Source organism: Coturnix japonica, chromosome Z, assembly GCF_054131305.1.
Source record: "Coturnix japonica strain WE chromosome Z, WE-NBRP24, whole genome shotgun sequence".
In the NCBI taxonomy this organism is placed as follows: domain Eukaryota; kingdom Metazoa; phylum Chordata; class Aves; order Galliformes; family Phasianidae; genus Coturnix; species Coturnix japonica.
The window spans coordinates 63,498,048-63,504,047 of NC_140702.1; the positions used below are offsets into that span (position 1 = coordinate 63,498,048).

Genomic DNA, 6,000 nt, shown 5'->3' on the forward strand with positions numbered 1-6,000 from the left:
GTGACTCAATGTTTTATTCTAATTCCTTCCTTTTTTTTTTTAAATTTTTTCTTTTTTTTTTCCTTTTTTTTTTTTTTTTTAAATTTAAATATTTCATACACAGGATAACTGACTACTGACCTGGAAATTTAAACACTAAAATGCCTCAAACTGCTTTGAAGTTATAGATGTCAATGAAAAGTGCTCATAAAATGCCTCTGACTTTTTATTATTGTTTGTACTCTTTTATCTCAAAAATAATCAAATTGCCTTTTTCATATGTCTTCAGACTTCCTTGTGTTTCCTGCACTCAGTCACTGATGGCCAAGTTTTATCCAAAAAATCCTTTTACTGTTCCATTAAAAAAAAAAAAAAGAAAGAAAGAAAAAGTCAGAAATATAGGGTTAGGGCATGCTGATACGGAGAGGTTTTAATCTTGTAAAAGTGAAAAATAGCACATTTCTGTGGGATAATGCTGCCAAGAGAGAGTAAGATACTGAACAGAGAACAGCAGTGTTCTTACTTCACAGCACTGATTTGCATCAGATGAGAATTTTTTCCCCATTTTTTTTTCCCCTATTAAATATTTTCCTTTTATCCAAGTGTTCAGAATGAGGGGAAAATGTGAGGTGTGGAAGCCAAAACACTGTCTGGAGAACTAGCAGTTCCTTAAACTGTTTCATTATGCTGTCTCCACTTGGGAGATATGGGACAAAATTCTTTCCCTTCTAACCGAACTGATGCAAGGATTCATCTACTGCTGTTTTAAGTATGTTCAAAAGGATAAGTTCCATACAGATTACAACCATGCAAAAATCCAATTCCTAGGCCTGTTCCTTTTATTTATTGGGTTGTATTATCTAAATAGGCTAGTAAGGGGTCCTTTACAACCTTAGATGATTGCGTATCAGCTGTCTCTGTAGTGTAACACTCTACAGAGAAAGGTCTGTGTGTCCTGGCAGATAACAGGTTGGCCATGAGCCAGCAATGTGCCCTTGTAGCCAAGAAGGCCAGTGGTATACTGCAGTGCATTAAAAAGTGTGCAGCCAACAGACTGAGCGAGGTAATTCTCCCCTTCTACTCAAACCAAGCGAGTCTGTGCTTTGTTCTGAGCTCCCCAGTTCAAGACAGGGAACTGCCAGAAAGAGACCAGCAGAGGTCCCTTCCAACTCCTACAATTCTGTGATTCTGTGATGGCAGTATAATTCTGTATAGCACTGTGAGCCATATTTCATGGAGACCAGCCAGTAATGGATGAGAGAATAGCCTCAGGAAGGGCAGATTCTGAATATTCTGCTCTGAAAGCCTCTCATTTTATTTTCTTGGCCTACAACTTTAGTGGTGGGTGTTGGTGGTATGGCAGTAGAAGTTGAACCTTCCCACCAATATCTCGTTTCATGTTGTTGTTGTGTGACAACTGGCAACAGAGGAGCTGTCTGACCAAACGGCATCTGACATGGAAGTGCATATGAATCAAAAGTGTACCACTGAATTCTTCCATGGAAAAAAAATGACACTCACTGATATTCACTGGTACTTGTGGAATGTTTATGTGAGCACAGTGAGGTGATGAGTGGTGTATTTCAGTAGTCGTGACAGTGACATGAATGTGAAGCTGTGTTCTAGACAGCCATGCACAGCTGTCACACCATGAAATGAAGATCTGCACTAGAGTCTAATGGTGGTGACAGTGTTAAAAAATAGTGTTTCCTAGCTGAGAATTTGATCTATAATACAATTTGTTCTTTGTGTCTGTTTCAACTTCCATGGAAATAAATAGGAGGCATTATTTTCAGAGTGACTTGTGTAAGTAAGCATTTAATTCTTGTCAATTTCAGGAAAATGTGAGTTGAGTCTACACAGCACAATAGAGAATGAGGTAGAAATCTTGAAGCCACAGTCAAACTTGACAGTATGTACCCACAGAATGGGACAAAGATATGGAGAAATGGTACCTTGGACCCTGAAACCACACCATTTTCTCAGCATGGCGTGGGCCTGGCTTTAATTTTACTCTGAAGCTGCAAAATGCTGTATCAAGACAGCTGTTTTGATCGTGACATCAAAGCTGACTTAGTCACTGGGTACTTCCTTCACTGCCTTGGGAAACAAAACACTTCTGCAAGTGTTTCTTAAGCGGTTTCGTGTATCCAGGTTTAAAACCAAAAGCTTTTCCAGGACTGCTACTAATGCTACACCTTAAACTTGAGTCACTCACATAGCCAAGTTTCACTGACAGAAAATAGCTGAGGACATACAGATCTACCTGTGCCAGAGGCAGAGAGGAGAAGTAAGGATAGAAGATGCCAAATGAAAAGGGAAATTCTAGTTTCAAGTCAGTTTTTGGATCTGGCAAGGACTGTGGTCTGTGTAACTTAGCCACCTGCATAATCAGATAAATATCTTTTAAGCCCAGAATCTGTCCTTGATGGATAGACAATTATTTTAGCTGGAAATACTTCCTTCAACAACAGTTTCATACCCCCATGGCAGCTTCATTCCTTGTTCCTCTTTTCTAACACACACACTTACCTAAATTTACATTTTCATTCCCTTTCAGCCCATAACTACTTCTGCCATCCCCCTGGTTTAACATTAATAATGGTGCTGCTCCTCCGTGTAAGTGTTTTGATGGGGGCAGTCAGGACCCATGTACCTATCAGTCATTGCTGCATTATATATTGTCTCTTTTTTCCAAACAAGTTTTCATCTCCAAAATATCGATCACATTAGCTACTCTCCTCTGATCTCTGTCCAGCTTGTCTGGGTCTTTTGTAAAACACATTGCCCAGAACTGAGCACAGTATTATAAATCATATGTTGACAAAAGCAAACTAAGAACTCTTGCTTCATATATAATAGTCTTGGTAGTAAAATGAAATACAGTAGCAGCTATTTTTCTTTTTAGTGCTGTATTGTTTACCAGCTCATATTTAAACCACCATCAGTAATCATAATCCCCAGACACTTTTCCCACAGCTTTTATGTATATGCCCTAAAAGATTTCCCACTATCTGTATTTATTCTTTCTTATGTGAAATGTGTTTTGTTTGCATTTGAAATGTTCCTTGACTGACTGCAGCTCTTTTCCACAGTTATCATCCATGCAGTATTTTTAAGCCTTATTCTCTAGAACATCTCATCTCAGACTACTTTTATAGAAAGTTAATAACTAAAGATCTGAGTAGAACTGAATCTCCCTTCGGTACAGGCTTTTCATACGTCAGAATATACTGATGATGAAAAAAATAACAATTACAAATAATACTTTTAAACCAAACTTAATTGGAAAAAGATACTCACCTCCATTGCATTTGAGTTTTTCACAGCAAAACTTCAAACAAGCAAAAAAATAACATAGGCACCACATTTTTATCATTCATCAAGATAACTACCCAACATATAATTTAACTTGTCATGAGTCATTAGTAATAAACCCACATTACCTTCTTTTTGTTGTCTTATTTTCCTCTGCTAGCATTTCCATCTGGTCTCTGTGACTGCAGTATATATGGGATATTAGTAGTTGAGAAATAACATCTTTGAGCTTTCTTTCTTCCATCCAAGCAAAGAAGCTGGATAATTAACAGTGCAGTGTTCCATTTGTTCACCTCCTTCATTTCCTGAGCTAGTGTGTACAAAGCTACCTGTACATATCTACACCGTACTTCAGTCTGGAACACATGCAGAGAAGCTCTTCTTATCCTTAAGTACAGACACAGATTACAGAATGAAGCAAATCTGTTGCAGTCAACTTATGGATGACACCTCATAATAGTAGGGGGGGAAAAAACATCCCCCTTCACACAATAAATATGCTATGTGGAAAAAAAAAAAAAATACTACAGTTAAACACACCTCCAGCTCCTCTCTCCTCCCATAATGACCACCACCAAGATAAAAGTCTCCAGAAAATGAGAAACGTTTGGAAAGCATTTACAGCATTTCTTTTTACATCTGCCAGCAGAGGGGTCTGGCAAAAGGCAAACTTCAGAGAGTTGCAGATTCCGAAGCACTTGTTGTGTTCAGTAATTTTTATTTATTTCTAACACAGAAGGCTAGGTCTGAAACCATGAAATGAGAGAAGTTCTGCATGCCATGTTACAATGAAACATATGAGAGAGGTCCTTTATTAAATGAATATAAAAAAAACCCACCAACCTATACAAGACTTTGGAGTTGATGGAACCATGAAGAATAAATATCTGATGTGGAAAAAACTGAAGGGAAACAGTTAGCAGTTTGAGTCTGTAAGACAAACTACAGTATCACTAGGATCAAATCCAAAAGCTATAAGAGAGAGATAACTGAAACCTTTGACCTATAACCCTTTACAGGATAGTTAGGATTTGCTTTGTGAAGGAAACCTTCCAGTTTGGATGGATGAGAACAAGATTTGTTGAAGATGAACATGGTTTTTGTGTAACAGATGTGTTAGAAGACATTGCATCTGAATGGAATCAGCACAGCAAATCTGGTGAGCATGGTTTGTTTCTCAATGACAACATCACTAACAGCAGGACAACCACAGGTTTATGGTTTTCCAGGCCAGACAGATACACATTACTGAACATCAGACAACGTTCAAAGAAAAAGAGCACATTAACTCTTGTTTTACTCAGGAAGTCAGGCAGGCAAAATAATAACAGAGAGACAAGGGGTCTTTGGGATACAAAAGGATTCCAACAAACTCCTTATTTATAAATGTTAATAGCAGACATCATCTCCTTGAATACACAAAAACTTCAATCAGATTTCCACAAAAACTCAATTAATCTCGTTATGGAATTGTTTGTAAAGGCCATCAAGAGTGAGAAAGACTGAATTAATTCACCATCATCATCTGAAAACTCCATCCAAGGGCTGTGAGATAATACTTGCTGAAACAAAGACAAAATAGAAGATGGAAAGGGGAAAAAGGAAAAATGGGAAAAAAATTAAAAAGGGAAAACAGGACAAGAGGAAGAAGGGAAAGAGAAAAAAAGAGAAAAAGCAAGAAGAAGGAAAAGTAAAAGAAGGAAGAGGAAGAGGAAGAGGAACTGGAAATCAGTAAACATAAATAAAAATCAAAGTAGCTTTCAGCTGATGAGTGAAATGATGGGCTATCTTCAAGCCATCACACTTTAAAAATATTCTGAAAAAAAAAAAAAAGAAGTTCGTTTGGGATCGAAGAGTAACTGGAACTATAGCAGAACACATAACTCCCTGAAAGGTTCTTTGAACAGAAAGGAGAGGGAGCTGTGGAAATATAGCTACAATCAGTGACAAGAAAATCTCAAATACCACCTCAGATGTAATTCCTTCTTTCCTGTCGCCATTCCTCCCCTACTTAGTTTTCTTGATTACCTTCACATCTTGATTGCCTTTGCCATGTCTCCTTTTTTAGCCACTGTCTCCAAAAAGTCTGGTCTAGACAGGCCATAATGTGTCCTACATAGTGCTGGTATCATCCAGCATCTTCAGAAAGAAAGAAAAAGAAAAATAGTTCGTGCAACAGTTTCTATGATGTATTTCAACTTGCTGAAGCAAGCTTTAGGTAGCTTCTGCTGTGCAGCTTCGGGACATAAGTCTCAATGGCAACCCTATCAATTAATTGTGTTCCAAACAGATGTTCAGAACCATAACCTCTAAACCATCAAAGATTTTTGCTTTGGAAAGAAAGTATTCCACATGTGAATAAAGGAGAGAATGTCTAAACAGAAAGTTTCCCAGATCTTACTTAAATAATGGTCTAATGTGGGAAATTGATGAGTGAGAGAAGATTAAGATTGTGCATGAGACATGACAAATACCCATGTTGAGCAATCTGAAAAATATTCTCATGGTTAGTGATGGATTTTAAGCTAAAAGTTGAGTAAAAATTATTTATTCTCATAAAATTCTGAAAACAATCTTCCTTCCAGTATCTGTACAGAAAAGTACAGAAAATATTAAGATGCATAAAAATGGCTGCGGGGAAAAAAAAAAAAATAAAACTACAAATAAATTCTAATGGTGTTGCATTTTGGTATGACATGCTCC

At 37.4% G+C, this 6,000-nt stretch overlaps 1 long non-coding RNA gene across 2 annotated transcripts in view; it reads right to left on the reverse strand.

Annotated features, from left to right (window-relative positions):
- The window catches only part of LOC107305858 (uncharacterized), a 115,203-nt gene extending 111,640 nt beyond the window's left edge, over positions 1-3,563 (reverse strand). Inside the window, exon 1 of one of the 2 annotated variants that reach the window (XR_001551906.3) lies at positions 3,426-3,540. This is a non-coding gene — a long non-coding RNA (uncharacterized LOC107305858). Of the gene's footprint in view, positions 1-3,425 lie in introns of both variants that reach the window. The other variant, XR_014939364.1, reaches the window with a different exon arrangement.
- Positions 3,564-6,000: the final 2,437 nt, after the last annotated feature.